Here is a 19,322-nt window from a genome sequence, read left to right as displayed (position 1 = left end):
CAGAGAAGGTCTTTAGTCTTCAGAGAAGGAGTCTTTAGTTTTCAGAGAAGGGGTCTTTAGTCTTCAGAGAAGGAGTCTTTAGTTTTCAGAGAAGGGGTCTTTAGTCTTCAGAGAAGGGGTCTTTAGTCTTCAGAGAAGGGGTCTTTAGTCTTCAGAGAAGGGGTCTTTAGTTTTCAGAGAAGGAGTCTTTAGTTTTCAGAGAAGGTCTTTAGTCTTCAGAGAAGAGGTCTTTAGTCTTCAGAGAAGTGGTCTTTAGTTTTCAGAGAAGGGGTCCTTAGTTTTCAGAGAAGGGGTCTTTAGTTTTCAGAGAAGGGGTCCTTAGTTTTCAGAGAAGGTCTTTAGTCTTCAGAGAAGGGATCTTTAGTCTTCAGAGAAGGGGTCTTTAGTCTTCAGAGAAGGGATCTTTAGTTTTCAGAGAAGGGGTCTTTAGTTTTCAGAGAAGGAGTCTTTAGTTTTCAGAGAAGGAGTCTTTAGTCTTCAGAGAAGGGGTCTTTAGTCTTCAGAGAAGGGGTCTTTAGTTTTTAGAGAAGGGATCTTTAGTCTTCAGTGAAGGGGTCTTTAGTTTTCAGAGAAGGGGTCTTTAGTTTTCAGAGGTCTTTAGTCTTCAGAGAAGGGGTCTTTAGTCTTCAGAGAAGGGGTCTTTAGTTTTCAGAGGAGTCTTTAGTTTTCAGAGAAGGTCTTTAGTCTTCAGAGAAGGGGTCTTTAGTTTTCAGAGAAGGAGTCTTTAGTTTTCAGAGAAGGGGTCTTTAGTCTTCAGAGAAGGGGTCTTTAGTCTTCAGAGAAGGAGTCTTTAGTTTTCAGAGAAGGGGTCTTTAGTCTTCAGAGAAGGGGTCTTTAGTCTTCAGAGAAGGGGTCTTTAGTTTTCAGAGAAGGAGTCTTTAGTTTTCAGAGAAGGTCTTTAGTCTTCAGAGAAGGGGTCTTTAGTCTTCAGAGAAGTGGTCTTTAGTTTTCAGAGGTTTTTAGTCTTCAGAGAAGGGGTCTTTAGTCTTCAGAGAAGGGGTCTTTAGTTTTCAGAGAAGGAGTCTTTAGTTTTCAGAGAAGGTCTTTAGTCTTCAGAGAAGGGGTCTTTAGTCTTCAGAGAAGGGGTCTTTAGTCTTCAGAGAAGTGGTCTTTAGTTTTCAGAGAAGGGGTCTTTAGTCTTCAGAGAAGGGGTCTTTAGTCTTCAGAGAAGGGGTCTTTAGTTTTTAGAGAAGGAGTCTTTAGTCTTCAGAGAAGGGGTCTTTAGTCTTCAGAGAAGGGGTCTTTAGTCTTCAGAGAAGGGGTCTTTAGTTTTCAGAGAAGGAGTCTTTAGTTTTCAGAGAAGGTCTTTAGTCTTCAGAGAAGGGGTCTTTAGTCTTCAGAGAAGTGGTCTTTAGTTTTCAGAGAAGGGGTCCTTAGTTTTCAGAGAAGGGGTCTTTAGTTTTCAGAGAAGGGGTCCTTAGTTTTCAGAGAATGTCTTTAGTCTTCAGAGAAGGGGTCTTTAGTCTTCAGAGAAGGAGTCTTTAGTTTTCAGAGAAGGAGTCTTTAGTCTTCAGAGAAGGGGTCTTTAGTCTTCAGAGAAGGGGTCTTTAGTTTTTAGAGAAGGGATCTTTAGTCTTCAGTGAAGGGGTCTTTAGTTTTCAGAGAAGGGGTCTTTAGTTTTCAGAGGTCTTTAGTCTTCAGAGAAGGGGTCTTTAGTCTTCAGAGAAGGGGTCTTTAGTTTTCAGAGAAGGAGTCTTTAGTTTTCAGAGAAGGTCTTTAGTCTTCAGAGAAGGAGTCTTTAGTCTTCAGTGAAGGGGTCTTTAGTTTTCAGAGAAGGGGTCTTTAGTTTTCAGAGGTCTTTAGTCTTCAGAGAAGGGGTCTTTAGTTTTCAGAGAAGGAGTCTTTAGTTTTCAGAGAAGGTCTTTAGTCTTCAGAGAAGGAGTCTTTAGTTTTCAGAGAAGGGGTCTTTAGTCTTCAGAGAAGGAGTCTTTAGTTTTCAGAGAAGGGGTCTTTAGTCTTCAGAGAAGGGGTCATTAGTCTTCAGAGAAGGGGTCTTTAGTCTTCAGAGAAGGGGTCTTTAGTTTTCAGAGAAGGAGTCTTTAGTTTTCAGAGAAGGTCTTTAGTCTTCAGAGAAGGGGTCTTTAGTCTTTAGAGAAGTGGTCTTTAGTTTTCAGAGAAGGGGTCCTTAGTTTTCAAAGAAGGGGTCTTTAGTTTTCAGAGAAGGGGTCCTTAGTTTTCAGAGAAGGTCTTTAGTCTTCAGAGAAGGGATCTTTAGTCTTCAGAGAAGGGGTCTTTAGTCTTCAGAGAAGGGATCTTTAGTTTTCAGAGAAGGGGTCTTTAGTTTTCAGAGAAGGAGTCTTTAGTTTTCAGAGAAGGAGTCTTTAGTCTTCAGAGAAGGGGTCTTTAGTCTTCAGAGAAGGGGTCTTTAGTTTTTAGAGAAGGGATCTTTAGTCTTCAGTGAAGGGGTCTTTAGTTTTCAGAGAAGGGGTCTTTAGTTTTCAGAGGTCTTTAGTCTTCAGAGAAGGGGTCTTTAGTCTTCAGAGAAGGGGTCTTTAGTTTTCAGAGGAGTCTTTAGTTTTCAGAGAAGGTCTTTAGTCTTCAGAGAAGGGGTCTTTAGTTTTCAGAGAAGGAGTCTTTAGTTTTCAGAGAAGGGGTCTTTAGTCTTCAGAGAAGGGGTCTTTAGTCTTCAGAGAAGGAGTCTTTAGTTTTCAGAGAAGGGGTCTTTAGTCTTCAGAGAAGGGGTCTTTAGTCTTCAGAGAAGGGGTCTTTAGTCTTCAGAGAAGGGGTCTTTAGTTTTCAGAGAAGGAGTCTTTAGTTTTCAGAGAAGGTCTTTAGTCTTCAGAGAAGGGGTCTTTAGTCTTCAGAGAAGTGGTCTTTAGTTTTCAGAGAAGGGGTCCTTAGTTTTCAGAGAAGGGGTCTTTAGTTTTCAGAGAAGGGGTCCTTAGTTTTCAGAGAAGGTCTTTAGTCTTCAGAGAAGGGATCTTTAGTCTTCAGAGAAGGGATCTTTAGTTTTCAGAGAAGGGGTCTTTAGTTTTCAGAGAAGGAGTCTTTAGTTTTCAGAGAAGGAGTCTTTAGTCTTCAGAGAAGGAGTCTTTAGCTTTTAGAGAAGGGATCTTTAGTCTTCAGAGAAGGGTCTTTAGTTTTCAGAGAAGAGGTCTTTAGTTTTCAGAGAAGGGGTCCTTAGTTTTCAGAGAAGGTCTTTAGTCTTCAGAGAAGGGATCTTTAGTCTTCAGAGAAGGGGTCTTTAGTCTTCAGAGAAGGGATCTTTAGTTTTCAGAGAAGGGGTCTTTAGTTTTCAGAGAAGGAGTCTTTAGTTTTCAGAGAAGGAGTCTTTAGTCTTCAGAGAAGGAGTCTTTAGCTTTTAGAGAAGGGATCTTTAGTTTTCAGAGAAGGGGTCTTTAGTTTTCAGAGAAGGGGTCTTTAGTTTTCAGAGGTCTTTAGTCTTCAGAGAAGGGGTCTTTAGTTTTCAGAGAAGGAGTCGTTAGTTTTCAGAGAAGGTCTTTAGTCTTCAGAGAAGGGGTCTTTAGTTTTCAGAGAAGGAGTCTTTAGTTTTCAGAGAAGGTCTTTAGTCTTCAGAGAAGGAGTCTTTAGTTTTCAGAGAAGGGGTCTTTAGTCTTCAGAGAAGGAGTCTTTAGTTTTCAGAGAAGGGGTCTTTAGTCTTCAGAGAAGGGGTCTTTAGTCTTCAGAGAAGGGGTCTTTAGTCTTCAGAGAAGGAGTCTTTAGTTTTCAGAGAAGGGGTCTTTAGTCTTCAGAGAAGGGGTCCTTAGTTTTCAGAGAAGGTCTTTAGTCTTCAGAGAAGGGATCTTTAGTCTTCAGAGAAGGGGTCTTTAGTCTTCAGAGAAGGGATCTTTAGTCTTCAGAGAAGGGCTCTTTAGTTTTTAGAGAAGGGGTCTTTAGTTTTCAGAGAAGGGGTCTTTAGTTTTTAGAGAAGGGGTCTTTAGTTTTCAGAGAAGGGGTCCTTAGTTTTCAGAGAAGGTCTTTAGTCTTCAGAGAAGGGGTCTTTAGTCTTCAGAGAAGGGGTCTTTAGTCTTCAGAGAAGGGGTCTTTAGTTTTCAGAGAAGGAGTCTTTAGTTTTCAGAGAAGGTCTTTAGTCTTCAGAGAAGGGGTCTTTAGTCTTCAGAGAAGTGATCTTTAGTTTTCAGAGAAGGGGTCCTTAGTTTTCAGAGAAGGGGTCTTTAGTTTTCAGAGAAGGGGTCCTTAGTTTTCAGAGAATGTCTTTAGTCTTCAGAGAAGGGGTCTTTAGTCTTCAGAGAAGGAGTCTTTAGTTTTCAGAGAAGGAGTCTTTAGTCTTCAGAGAAGGGGTCTTTAGTCTTCAGAGAAGGGGTCTTTAGTTTTTAGAGAAGGGATCTTTAGTCTTCAGTGAAGGGGTCTTTAGTTTTCAGAGAAGGGGTCTTTAGTTTTCAGAGGTCTTTAGTCTTCAGAGAAGGGGTCTTTAGTCTTCAGAGAAGGGGTCTTTAGTTTTCAGAGAAGGAGTCTTTAGTTTTCAGAGAAGGTCTTTAGTCTTCAGAGAAGGAGTCTTTAGTCTTCAGTGAAGGGGTCTTTAGTTTTCAGAGAAGGGGTCTTTAGTTTTCAGAGGTCTTTAGTCTTCAGAGAAGGGGTCTTTAGTTTTCAGAGAAGGAGTCTTTAGTTTTCAGAGAAGGTCTTTAGTCTTCAGAGAAGGAGTCTTTAGTTTTCAGAGAAGGGGTCTTTAGTCTTCAGAGAAGGAGTCTTTAGTTTTCAGAGAAGGGGTCTTTAGTCTTCAGAGAAGGGGTCATTAGTCTTCAGAGAAGGGGTCTTTAGTCTTCAGAGAAGGGGTCTTTAGTTTTCAGAGAAGGAGTCTTTAGTTTTCAGAGAAGGTCTTTAGTCTTCAGAGAAGGGGTCTTTAGTCTTCAGAGAAGTGGTCTTTAGTTTTCAGAGAAGGGGTCCTTAGTTTTCAGAGAAGGGGTCTTTAGTTTTCAGAGAAGGGGTCCTTAGTTTTCAGAGAAGGTCTTTAGTCTTCAGAGAAGGGATCTTTAGTCTTCAGAGAAGGGGTCTTTAGTCTTCAGAGAAGGGATCTTTAGTTTTCAGAGAAGGGGTCTTTAGTTTTCAGAGAAGGAGTCTTTAGTTTTCAGAGAAGGAGTCTTTAGTCTTCAGAGAAGGGGTCTTTAGTCTTCAGAGAAGGGGTCTTTAGTTTTTAGAGAAGGGATCTTTAGTCTTCAGTGAAGGGGTCTTTAGTTTTCAGAGAAGGGGTCTTTAGTTTTCAGAGGTCTTTAGTCTTCAGAGAAGGGGTCTTTAGTCTTCAGAGAAGGGGTCTTTAGTTTTCAGAGGAGTCTTTAGTTTTCAGAGAAGGTCTTTAGTCTTCAGAGAAGGGGTCTTTAGTTTTCAGAGAAGGAGTCTTTAGTTTTCAGAGAAGGGGTCTTTAGTCTTCAGAGAAGGGGTCTTTAGTCTTCAGAGAAGGAGTCTTTAGTTTTCAGAGAAGGGGTCTTTAGTCTTCAGAGAAGGGGTCTTTAGTCTTCAGAGAAGGGGTCTTTAGTCTTCAGAGAAGGGGTCTTTAGTTTTCAGAGAAGGAGTCTTTAGTTTTCAGAGAAGGTCTTTAGTCTTCAGAGAAGGGGTCTTTAGTCTCCAGAGAAGTGGTCTTTAGTTTTCAGAGAAGGGGTCCTTAGTTTTCAGAGAAGGGGTCTTTAGTTTTCAGAGAAGGGGTCCTTAGTTTTCAGAGAAGGTCTTTAGTCTTCAGAGAAGGGATCTTTAGTCTTCAGAGAAGGGGTCTTTAGTCTTCAGAGAAGGGATCTTTAGTTTTCAGAGAAGGGGTCTTTAGTTTTCAGAGAAGGAGTCTTTAGTTTTCAGAGAAGGAGTCTTTAGTCTTCAGAGAAGGAGTCTTTAGCTTTTAGAGAAGGGATCTTTAGTCTTCAGAGAAGGGGTCTTTAGTTTTCAGAGAAGAGGTCTTTAGTTTTCAGAGAAGGGGTCCTTAGTTTTCAGAGAAGGTCTTTAGTCTTCAGAGAAGGGATCTTTAGTCTTCAGAGAAGGGGTCTTTAGTCTTCAGAGAAGGGATCTTTAGTTTTCAGAGAAGGGGTCTTTAGTTTTCAGAGAAGGAGTCTTTAGTTTTCAGAGAAGGAGTCTTTAGTCTTCAGAGAAGGAGTCTTTAGCTTTTAGAGAAGGGATCTTTAGTTTTCAGAGAAGGGGTCTTTAGTTTTCAGAGAAGGGGTCTTTAGTTTTCAGAGGTCTTTAGTCTTCAGAGAAGGGGTCTTTAGTTTTCAGAGAAGGAGTCTTTAGTTTTCAGAGAAGGTCTTTAGTCTTCAGAGAAGGGGTCTTTAGTTTTCAGAGAAGGAGTCTTTAGTTTTCAGAGAAGGTCTTTAGTCTTCAGAGAAGGAGTCTTTAGTTTTCAGAGAAGGGGTCTTTAGTCTTCAGAGAAGGAGTCTTTAGTTTTCAGAGAAGGGGTCTTTAGTCTTCAGAGAAGGGGTCTTTAGTCTTCAGAGAAGGAGTCTTTAGTTTTCAGAGAAGGGGTCTTTAGTCTTCAGAGAAGGGGTCCTTAGTTTTCAGAGAAGGTCTTTAGTCTTCAGAGAAGGGATCTTTAGTCTTCAGAGAAGGGGTCTTTAGTCTTCAGAGAAGGGATCTTTAGTCTTCAGAGAAGGGCTCTTTAGTTTTTAGAGAAGGGGTCTTTAGTTTTCAGAGAAGGGGTCTTTAGTTTTTAGAGAAGGGGTCTTTAGTCTTCAGAGAAGGTCTTTAGTCTTCAGAGAAGGGGTCTTTAGTTTTCAGAGAAGGGGTCTTTAGTTTTTAGAGAAGGGATCTTTAGTCTTCAGAGAAGGGGACAGGGAACTGCCATAGCTCTGAGTTTAAAAAACTCTGCAAAGAAGCCCTCCGGTAAACTGGCCTGATGTGAATAGAAGTGTACTGTGCTAACTGAAACACAGATGGGTTACCACTGCTGACTGCAGGACTGTATACTGGGGAGACTTACAGGGTTTTCAATGTCTGGACTCAATCTACCAGTAACTATTGAAACTAGAAAGAAATGTTCAAATTCAGCAAAAAAAAAAATAGCAGATTGGAAAGGAACACCAAATCGCTTAAGGGCACTAAGCAAAACTGGGCACATGTGAAGGGTTATGGCATCAAAGGAGCCTTCAATTTTCTTAGTGTCCATTTCTCTTGTGGGCATCAGTATAACCCTAGGTTGCTTAATTATCATCAAGCTGTGTTTCTTAATGGAAGATAAAAATATAGTGTTCATCTTATTGATACCCTCTGTTACATCTTTGTACTGCTGATTTCATACAGCCTGTTTGAAGCCTTTACCTGTGTACAGGCATATCCTCCAGTGACAGTTGCATGGCATTTCTCAGGATGGATTCAAGAATGGGACAATAGTGGCTCATGCCTGTGTAATATGTGCTGAAAAGGGCATTTAGGTCTAATTCACTCTAGTGTGTTGATCTGCATTTTAGTGCAGCCGTAAAACACAGGTAAGGACACGTAAAAAAAAATTGTTTCACGCTACATCATGGTGTTGACCTGTGTTGACATGTGTGGCGTAAAATGCAACATGTATGCATTTTTTAACACAACACGATGCAAGTACACGCGTGTAAAATGCAGATCAATGCAGCACAACGCAAGTAAAGGAAAAAAGCTTGCTTTGTGATTTGTTTTGTGATGCATGGGATGTGATGTCACAAGGAATTAATGGCCGCTAAAATGAGCATCAATGCACATCAAAGCTCGCATCAACGCAAGTCAAGCTAGCGTTAAAAGAAGTGAAAAATGGATGGAAATGTACATCTGTTTTCCTTGCAATTTATCACAAGTCAGTGTGAATTCAGCACGTCTACATTGGAAGCCTGCATGGCAGGGGAACAATGCAGGAGTACTGGGACACTAGATCGATTGCTGTCACCCTATAACATGAAGGGCCCAATACAAGGACCTTCCTGGCACTATTGCCATGTATTATTTTATTTGAATAAATGATGTTAACTTTTGAAATTACATAAAGGTGTTAAATCAGGGGAGTCCAACTTTTTTACTTTCCTGGGCCACATTGGAAGAAGAGGAATTGGACCACACATAAAATACTCTAACAATAGGGATAGCTGATGAGCAGAAAAAGTCAGGCAGATCACAAGTGAATGATCACTGACATAGTAGTATGTACCTATCTGAGTAATAAAGCTTCATTTTTTATTTTTAAAAAATTATTTATATTTTTATTCGGGAAGATAAAACTTATAAAAGTCTAGTAAAGAGTGTCAATGTAAAACGTTTCTTCGGCCCCATGTGTTTACTAAGTGTTAACGCATTTCTACACAAAACTCCCCAAAAAATCATCATCTTTAATCACTTATAGCCATCTTGAGCCATGTGCCAGCCATTGGCCACAGGTTGGACAACCCTGTTTAAAGCCTGTATGAGATTTACATAAACATTAAAATATATTATGTGTTGCCGCTAGGTGGCAGCGTCTTGCAGTCTCACATAAGAAGCACATTGGATTATTCAATTATTTGGCTTTCCTCAAGGGCAGAAGATTCTTGGATTCATTCTTCAAGAAGTACAAACTGTTTTCTGGAGCCCCAGACAAACTCTCCCTGTCAAAAGCCATAAAAGGGTCCACTGTTATTATTTGTTATAATTAACTTCTGCAAAAAGCAATTTTCAAACTGCTAGCAGAATTTATAAAAACAATAAAAATACATTACAGTCACTCCACTGTGAAAGAAATCAAAATGACATTCAAATAGGCAAAAAGGTAATTTTGTGAGACAAGCTGTGTGTGCTGTGTCGTCCCCCCCCCCTAGTTGAGTGTCGGATCGCCAAAAGACGTTAGATGCCATTTGTCAGATAAATGTGTTTTTAAATAGTTTGGATGAGAAACAGGAAAGATATATGAAAAGAATGGCTACCAAATACATATGAGGTCAAGTCTGTTAGCATATTGCTCTCCTGTGTACGCTGAGTACCGTATTGTACTGTTATTCTGTTAATAAACTGTTGATGGTGTCCTTATTCCTCTAAAATGTAGGCACATGTGAAATATTGTAAAAAAAAAAAGAAAAAAAAGTGCTGTGTGGCCATTCCTTACCCATCTCATGGCATAACAGTCATTTCTAGAGCGCCGCAAAGCGATGTTTTCACAAATTGTCACTACAGCATCAAAATTAAAAACTACGTAAAACACCCAAATAATATTTTTTTCTTAAAAGCAGAGGCCGTGTAAAAAAAAAAAAAAGCCAGTTTGAATTTTCTGTCACACGATATTGTGCAATAGTTTATCAAATCTTGTGTTTTTAGGAAAAATACAAAAAAATTAGTTTTAGTGCACACGAACCAGGGTGGATAAAAAGCAATGATTTTTTTAAAAAAAATTTAAAAAATCAGATTTTTTTGATTTAAATCGGATTTTTTTTATTTAAATCGGATTTTTTAAATAAAATGCTTTTTGAGGAAAATATATTACCATCCAAAGGTTATTCCATCATGAAATAAAGATTCGTTTTTTAAATTATGTAGAATAAGGCTGTATATGTTTAATTTTTTTGGTAAATAAATTCCATGAATCCATTCACAATGTCATGCTCTTCCAGAGGTTTTTGTAAGATTATTGGGCAGTTTCTCTGCCTACAAGATATTATCACAGATGCTCGGTTTACTTTTGCAGTTCTCAAAACTGAATTTGACTCAGCGGAGATCACATGCCTCTTCTTCACAGCAAAAATGTTATAACATGAACAGAGTTAAGAAAAAGACCTTAATCCTAACTTCTACAAACCTATGAATACAGAATCAACCCCTGCAGTGCTAAGTTTCAAGAAGTTCAGTGAATAGAATAGAAACAATATTTTTCTGATTGTTTGGAGTGGAATAGATCTGCACAAGAAGAAAGTGAAACTAAGTGTGAGGAGGAAGGGGCTGGCAGTCTAAGTTTCTTAAAATATATATATTTTGTTTAGCCAAATTAGTTAACAAACATGGATGTTTGTTTAAGCAAATAACATATGCTGGAATGTTATTGTTTCAGTTGAATAAATCTATTTAAATTGTTATTATTAAGGTAATGATTATTTTTCTCCTTCCTAAGTACAACAGAAAAGTTGTCCAAATATGAATGATTAACCTATTAAACTGGGGATAAAAAAACTAATATGAAAAGTTGTTATTCTAAAAATCTTCATCTACTTGCATATTAAAGTTATACCAGCAAGAATTAGTCTTTATGTAGAAAACTAGGATTTAAATCAAGCCTTACTGACTAGTGATTTAAATCGGTTTGATTTAAATCAAATCCACCCTGACACGAACCCAATATAATAACCATTTTGTACAATATAAAAGATGGAGTTGTGTCAAGTAACTGGATACCAAACATCCAAAAAGAAATCAGCAAATATCAACAGATTCCAGGAGCTGCTAAGCCATTTTTCTATATATTTAAGTTCACAGTCCCATAACCACAATGTTCATGTAAAATTCCAAGATTAATCACCACATCAGTAGCCGTGCGTCACTTGTGCTCACCAAATACAGTACCTGGTGTTAACATCACACTCCACTATCCCAGTGTTATGCAGGCCATACATGGGTCAAATTCTGAACGATTTTTCTTCCGAAAATCAAAAACGTTGTTTGCTCGGTAATGTGATGGTGCCGACCAAGTTATAAAGTTCACCCTATATAACAGGCAAAACTTCTGTTCCTTCCAGATCACGGCTCATGCGCATATTCTTTTCAGAAAAACAGTCGTACGATTTGACCATCGAGTCGAAAATCGTTCATTTTTCATGAATTTTCCAACATGCCCGATCACTGAAAAGGGGAGGAACCACAAAAATTGGGCGGTGCCATTGACCCACTAACAGAGCGAAAATCGACAGGTTTTATTCTCGGACGAAAAATCGGTCGAATTTCAAACCATGTATGGCTGGCATTAATCTCACCCACCAAATGCTTATGCTTCACATACTATAAAATGATCAACATAAAGCACTTTAGATAAATCACTTCCTCCAATAGTCCTCCATGTGTACTTTCACTCCACTCCATCCAATGGTCCCTCAAATGTTAGGTGAAAAGAAGCTCCAATAGTATATTACCGTAAAACCAATGAAAATGTATTCAGCCTTGTTTAAAATTCTACTCACAAAAGTAAATAACAGTAAGCCCATCACATATCCCATGTTTAGCAGCTCATTCTGACTGTCCACCATGCCACTCAGTAGCATGCCGGTTCCCGGGCGTTTCTCCGTGTTGCAGCCATCACTTCACTTCAATCACTAAACTACAAGAGAGCTCACCAGCGCCCCCACAGTTCATTGTGTGCCGCTGTGGCAGACGGTACTTGTAGTCCATTAACATAAATATATATATATATATATTTCCCCTCCTTTTCTCTTTATTATATATTATTATATATGGGGAGTAGGGGTGTAGTTGGTAACGTGGGGGGGGGGGGGTGTTGAAACTTGTTCTATTTATAAATCTACATTATTAAGCTTTTATTTTTGTTTGACAGTCCTTGTTTTCAACACATATTTGGCTAATATTTATTAGCATATACTGTATACATTTTTTTGTAGCTATACTTAAATGAATAGAAGAAAAAAATGTTATCCCATCTAACAACTCTTATCAACTTCATTGAACATCATGAGGTCCCTGTGGATCTATTCTCTCCATGCAAGTCCCAGTCATATGCTTGTATGATCACGTTGTTTTAATGATCTACGTTCTCATCCACATTAGGTATGATAACTGTTGTAAACCTAATGAAATAAATGTATCATGTTAATATCTGAATTACTGGTGCTATTTTGTTTTACAATTTCAGAGTCTCTGTTACTTCATATTTCCCTGATGAAGCAGGCCTTGACCTGTGAAACGTGTTGGAGGAATTAACAAGTCATCAATACTGTAATTCAATGCATAAAGTTAAAAACTTCTATTTGATGTTATGTATGAGACAGCAGTTATACACTCTGTATTTGATGAACAAATTTGATCTGTTTGTGATCCGTCTTATTCTACAATTACATCTATGTACAAATATCTAGTTTTATTAGTACAAATATGAAAAGAGGTTTTCATATTTGTACTAATAAAACTAGATATTTGTACATAGATGGAATTGTGGTATTGTCAAAAGCCCAAAAGTTTCCTTTTTGTCAGGGTTGGTTTGTTTAGATATTTTTGAATAAGAATGCCAATGCCAATGGTTCCATTATCGAAGTCCTTTCTCCCTTTACTTGTTTGTAGACATACAATCTGAGTTTGGAAGTCAGTTTATTTTTCTGATAAAAGCATACCCCCACAGTGATTCAGAATCTGAGACGAACTGGAACTCAAGTCAAAAACTCCCTTTTCTTTAGAATTATAAAGTGAGGGGTGTTAAGGGTCAAGTTATGTTTACTTGAGGTATAAGCTGTTCAGATTGTCAATATGGACCTTTGTTAGGTTATTGAGTAAAAGGATATTTTAAATGGGGTTTGGAAATGTTGTTGCTATTTTTTGTATTCTTTTGGGGAGATTTATCTCTCATTTCTTGTACAGGTGATTACTGTCACTGGAAGCAAGGTCTGACTTTAATATCATGACAGTTTATATGGCCTGACTATGCTATACAACAAATATCCTATACAGGTGCAATTTAAACTTCCCAATAGAGTGCTAGTAAATAATAACATACACAAAGTGTTACTAAACCCACAACAGTAAAATCAGTCTGTATATGCAGTAAAGCATGCTTGTTATACTCACTGTGGAACCTAAGGGGTTAATCCTCTGCATTGCGTAAAAATGCAGTTTGATTCTTTCTAATCCTCCCCTTCTTCCAGTGTCCCCCTCTTATCTCCTGATAGGAAATCGTGTGGAGTCACTCTGCACATGCTCAGTTTGGTGTGTATTGCTAGAGAGTTTTTTTTTTTTCCTGGGAGAGTGCATGTGATCAGCACAGGGTCAATTAACACTGTCCTGACAGACAGACTGTCCTCCTAGAGCAGAATGAAAACTCCTACAAGCTTTAACATGCTGTGATGGACACTGATAGAAGTCACAAAACTGCTATATACTGCTGATGTGAAAAGTTATTTAGCAATTTGTATTTACTAAAATAATTGCATTTCTGTGTTCTGTGTGCTGTGGGAGACCAGATATAGCGAATGCAGCACAGTGGCTAAATGGTTAGCACTTGCGTCTGGCAGTACTAGGGTCGTTGGTTTGAATCCCAGCCACGGCACCACCTGCCTGGAGTTTGCATGTTCTCCCTGTGCCTGTGTGGGTTTCCTCCGGGTACTCTGGTTTCTTCCCACACTCCAAAGACATGCTGGTAGGTTAATTGGATCCTTTCTAAATTGTCCCTAGTATGTGTATGTATGAATGTGAGTTAGGGACCTTAGATTGTACACCCCTTGAGGGTTAGGGACGGATGTGAATGTACAATATATATATGTAAAGTGCTGCGTAAATTGACAGCACTATATAAGTACCTTAAATAAATAAATGCAGGGTTTGGGGTTTAGTAACACTTTAAATAATGAAAAGTAACATTCACTTATATATGGGGGGGGGGGGGCTGAGTGGTGGGAAGCAGAGGGTGGGTGGAAGGGGAGGAGAGGAGACTATCGGGGGGGGGGGGGGGGAGAAGAAAGAGGGAATAGAAGTGATAGATGAAGGACATGAAATGCAAGGGAATGAGAGAAGACTTTCTGGGGAATAGAAAATAGAAGATGGGATGGAAACAGAAGAGATATTAGAGAAAGAAGGAGAGGCTGGTTGTGAATTGCAAGGGAGGAGACTTTTGGGGTGGGGGGGGGAGAAGATAGAGGATGGGATGGAAACCGAGGGGATAGAAGAGATAGAAGGAGAGGCTGGACATGAATTTCAAGGGGAGGAGAGGAGACTTTCAGGGGAGACAATAGAAGATGAGATGGAAACAGAGGAGATAGAAGGAGAGGCTGGAAGATGAGGGAGAGGGAAGGAAGTGAAAGTGCAGGAGGTGGGGCTAGGAAAGGAGGGTGGAAGGGTAGAATGGGGGGATGGAAAGGAGAGCGAAGGAGGTAGAAGGGGGGAGGGGTGTGCAGGGGAAAAGTGGGGGATGGAAAGGAAAGAGAAGGGGGGAGGATCGAAGGCATGTTGGAGGGCAGAATGGTGGTAAAGGGGTTGGGGACGAAGAGTAGGAGGTGAATGAGGGGAGAAGGGAGACAGGGTAGATGATGCGAGAAGAGCAGGTGAAGAGAAGTAGGACAAGGGGGTGGATGATGGGATGAAGGAAGAGTGACAGAGGAAGAAGGTGTGGGGGTGGAGGGGAAGAAAAAGGAGGAGTGGAGGGGAGGAAGAAGGAGTGGTGGGAGGAGTGGAGAAGTGGTGAAGAGGGTGGAGGGCAGAAAAGGTATAAAGGGGGGCATAGGGGTTGAAGATAAAGGGGGGAAGTAGGGGGAGAAGGAAGAATGAGCGAGGCAGAAGAGGAGATATAGGGGTGAGGGAAGAATGAGGGTGGGAGGGAAGGAAACATATTTGGGGACATGAGTGGATGGGAAGAAGATGACTGCTAAGGGATTAAGAGAAAGAATGGATGGACAGGCGATGAAGGGGGGAGAACTGTGTCTTCCTCATGTAGTATAGTGACATCCTCCGTCATTGCATGTGTGCATCCTTCCATGGTAGAATGACATCCTCCGTCATTCTAGGTGCGTTTTCTTCATGTGTTATAGTGACATCTTCTGTCATTCCAGGTGAGCATCCTTCATGTGGTATAGTGGCGGGGAGGGAGAAGATAGAGGATGGGATGGAAACAGAGGGAATAAAAGCGATAGGAGAGGCTGGACGTGAATTGCAAGCGGAGGAGAGGAGACATTCGGGGGGGAGAAGATAGAAGATGAGATGGAAACAGAGGGGATAGAAGAGATAGAAGCTGGACTTGAACTGCAAAGGGAGGAGAGGAGACTTTCGGGTAGGGAGAAGATAGAGGATGAGATGGAAACAGAGGGGATAGAAGGAGAGGCTACACATGAATTGCAAGGGGAGGAGAGGAGACTTTTGGGGGAGGAGAAGATAGAGGATGGGATGGAAACAGAGGGAATAAAAGCGATAGGAGAGGCTGGACGTGAATTGCAAGCGGAGGAGAGGAGACATTCGGGGGGGAGAAGATAGAAGATGAGATGGAAACAGAGGGGATAGAAGAGATAGAAGCTGGACTTGAACTGCAAAGGGAGGAGAGGAGACTTTCGGGTAGGGAGAAGATAGAGGATGAGATGGAAACAGAGGGGATAGAAGGAGAGGCTACACATGAATTGCAAGGGGAGGAGAGGAGACTTTTGGGGGAGGAGAAGATAGAAGATGGGATGGAAACAGAAGAAATAGAAGAGAAAGGAGAGGCTGATTGTGAATTGCAAGGGGAGGAGAGGAGACTTTTGGGGGAGGAGAAGATAGAGGATGGGATGGGAACAGTGGAAATAGAAGAGGTAAAAGAGACTGGACAATGAGGGAGAGGGAAGGAAGTCAAAAGAGGAGGAGGTGGGCCTATGGGGGCTGGGAAAGGAGGAGGTTGGAAGGGAAGCATGGAAAGGAGAGCTAAGGAGGTAGCAGGAGGGGAGAGGCGCGGAGGGGAGGATGGAAAGGAGAGCAAAAGAGGTAGAAAGGGGGGAGAAGTGTGGGATGGAAAGGAGAGCGAAGGAAGTAGAAGGCGAAGAGAAGTGGGGAGGGGGGGGGGGCAATGGGGGAGACGGTGGGGTTGAACAAAGGCATGTCAGAGAGGAGAATGGTAGTGAAGGTATTGGTAAAAGGGAGTTGGGGAAGAATGGGAGGCAAGGGAATGAAGGGAGAAGGGGGACAGGAAGGATGATACGAGTTGAAGGGGAGGTGAGGGAATTAAGACAAGAGGGTGGCTGATGGGGGGGAAGGAATAGTGACAGGGGGAGGTGTGGGGGGTGGAAAGGAAGAAAAAGGGGTGGAGGAAGGAGGAGGGGAAGGGTATAGAGGAGAAGTGGGGGGGAAATGAGTGAGGGAGAGGGTGGGAAGGGTAGAAGGGAGTCCTAGCAACCAATTACCAGCTTGTTAATATGAAAAGTTAATTTGGCCAGCTCCTCATCTCGTCCTCCATTGAGCCGTGCTGTCTTCTGCTCTACACTGTGCACTGAGGATGTCAGCAGCAGTGGAGGAGGCTTTTGGAAGGGTGGGGGGGACCTGTTTGCAGTCTACCAGTCACCTGCCCGCAGTCGACAGGTAGACCGCGATCGATGGGTTGGCGACCACCGATGTATATAAATATGTGTTTCATTTACCCTACTGTGCAAACGTTTTGGGTAGGTGTGAAAAATGCTGTAAATTAAGAATGCTTTCACAAATAGAAGTGTTAATAGTTTTTTTTTTTTTCAATTAACAAAATGGAAAGTAAATGAACAGAAGAGATCCAAATTAAATCAATATTTGGGGTCACCATCCTTTGGCTTCAAAACAGCATTTCTTCACATCTGCCTATAACTTTTGCACAGTACTGTAGGTACCAGTGGATCACTAGTTTAAAAGAGTTGTTTTCTTTTTGAGGTTTTCCTTCTATTTTCATCTGGTGATCCAGCCAGTAAGTCTGTCATTTTTCAACAGAACAAGCTGTCTTCCAGATTTATCAGTTACAGGCATGAGAAACTATTTACCACTGACAGGTGCTAACAATGGTCAGCTTTTATTTATGTAAAACCTTTGTCTGCTAACACCCCCAACTAGCAAGGCTGCTGTCCAAATGTACTCATATATTAATTTATCCACGACGGGGGCACGCTAATACAGGAGGTGTGTTACTGACCAGATAACTGGATGAAAACAGAGGACAAATGTCTAAAAAGAAAATGAATGCAGCCACCACATCTAATGATTGGTAAGCCGCAATATATTATAAAGCGGTATTAAACCCAAAACATAACAGAACTTTACCCATGACAACTTGGTATAAAATAATGTTCTAGCAAGGCACATACATTCCACAATAATTATTCTACCAAAATTAATGGGTGCTGTAAATTGCCTCCAGCATTGTTGCCGTTTCTTCTTGCTGGAGGCTGCCATTTTGTTGAAGCCCAGAGAAGCATTCAATCTTTACGCTGTCAGCAGATCGGCCTCTACAAATTTGGAACAGTGCTGAAAAAAAGAGAAACTGAGCATGTGCAGAGCAGGGTGTGAAAGTATTACTGTATTTTAAAAGCTTCAAGTCCAGACATTTTCGCCTCCTTCAAGTCCAGGTCAATTTTCAGCATTGTCACAATGAGTGACAATTGCTCAGTCATGTAGCGCTGCACCCATATGAACTTTAGCTTTTTTTTTTTGAGACAGATAGAGCTATCGTTTGGTGGTATTTAATCACCGCTGGGTTTTTTTTTTTATTGTTTTGCTAGATAAACAAAATACTGAATTTTTTTTTTTTTGTTATAAAATTTTGCAAATAATCTTTCTTCATAGATTTAGGCCAACTGCATTCTGCTACATTTTTGGGGTAAAAATAACACAAAACGGTGTATATTTTAAGTCTGTAAAAGTTATAGAGTCTACAAAGTATGGGATACATGTTGGAAAATTGATCAGTTGAGACCCTAAAATGGCAGGTGCTGGTATGATGTATGGCAGTGATCAGAATGTTGGTATGAGGTATGGTGGTGATCAGACCATTGGGGGGAGATATAGCAGTGATCAGAACACTGGTATGATGTATGGCAGTGATCAGGATGTTGGCATAAGGTATGGTGGTGATCAGACCATTGGCACAAGATACAGCAGTAATCAGAACACTGGTATGCTGTATGGCAGTGATCAGGATGTTGGCATAAGGTATGGTGGTGATCAGACCATTGGCACAAGATATAGCAGTCATCAGAACACTGGTATGACGTATGGCAGTGATCAGGATGTTGGCATAAGGTATGGTGTTGATCAGACCATTGGCACAAGATACAGCAGTGATCAGAACACTGGTATGACGTATGGCAGCGATCAAGACATTGGTATGGCATATGGGGTGCTCACAATGCTGGTATGGGGGGTGATTATAGCACTGTTATGTGGTATGGTGATCAGGACATTGGTATGGTGTATGGGGGCGTTATTGTGAGTGCTGGGACAGGTGACGGGTTGGGTGCATTGTTTATTGTTCTAACACTTGGGTGGCTGACACTGCAGTCTGTGAGCATACAGTTGTGTTCAAAATAATAGCAGTCAGACATTACTAACCTGATCAATCGCTGTTTTTGGTAGAAATAATATTTCTACATGGCAAATAATTTACTAGCACGTGTAGTAGAGTAATAGAAATCCAACAGACCCAACAGTCACGACATGCATGCTGCTGATTCTGTGTAATTAAATCACTAATTGAAAGGGGCATGTTCAAAATAATAGCAGTGTGGAGTTCTATTAGTGAGGTCATTCATTCTTTGAAAAACAGGTTGCAATTATTGCCCTTATTTAAGGAAGGAAGATAGCAAATGTTGTACAAGCTGGTTACAGTGCATTTCTCTCTGAAATTCTGAGGAAAATGGGTCGTTCCAGACAGTGTTCAGAAGAACTGCGTACCTTGATTAAAAAGTTGATTGGAGAGGGAAAAACATATAAAGAAGTGCAGAAAATGATAGGCTGCTCAGCTAAAATGATCGCAAATGCTTTAAAATGGCAACCAAAACCTGAAAGACGTGGAAGAAAGCGAAAAACTACCATTCGAATGGATAGAACAGCCAAAATGACAAGGACTGATCCAACAATCAGCTTCAGGAAGATCTGAAAAAGGTGTAAAGTTCCCTGTGAGTACTGTTACAATTAGAAGACTCCTATGTGAAGCCAAGCTATCTGCAAGAAGCCCCCACAAAGTCCCACTGTTGAAAAAAAGGCATGTGCTGAAGAGGTTACAATTTGCCAAAGAGCACATTGACTGGCCTAGAGAAATGGCGCAACATTTTGTGGACTGATGAAAGTAAGATTGTTCTTTTTGGGTCTAGTGGCCGGAGACAGTTTGTCAGACGACCCCCAAACACTGAATTCAAGCCACAGAACACTGTGAAGACAGTGAAGCATGGTTGTGCAAGCATCATGATATGGGGATGTTTCTCATACTACGGTGTTGGGCCTATTTATCGCATACCAGGGATCATGGATCAGTTTGAATACATCAGAATACTTGAAGAGGTCATGCTGCCTTATGCTGAAGAGGAAATGCCCTTGAAATGGGTATTCTAACAAGACATCGACCCCAAACACACCAGTAAACGGGCAACATCTTGGTTCCAGACCAACAAGATTGACGTTATGGAGTGGCCAGCCCAATCCCCGGATCTTAATCCAATAGAAAACTTGTGGGGTGACATCAAAAATGCAGTTTCTGAGGCAAAACCAAGAAATAGAGAACTGTGGAATGTAGTGCAATCATCCTGGGCTGGAATACCTGTTCACAGGTGCCAGAAGTT

Source organism: Staurois parvus, unplaced genomic scaffold (assembly GCF_062004578.1).
Source record: "Staurois parvus isolate SC_StPar_1 unplaced genomic scaffold, SC_StPar_1.0 ptg000209l, whole genome shotgun sequence".
Classification (NCBI taxonomy): Eukaryota; Metazoa; Chordata; class Amphibia; order Anura; family Ranidae; genus Staurois; species Staurois parvus.
This window is presented reverse-complemented; position numbering follows the sequence as displayed.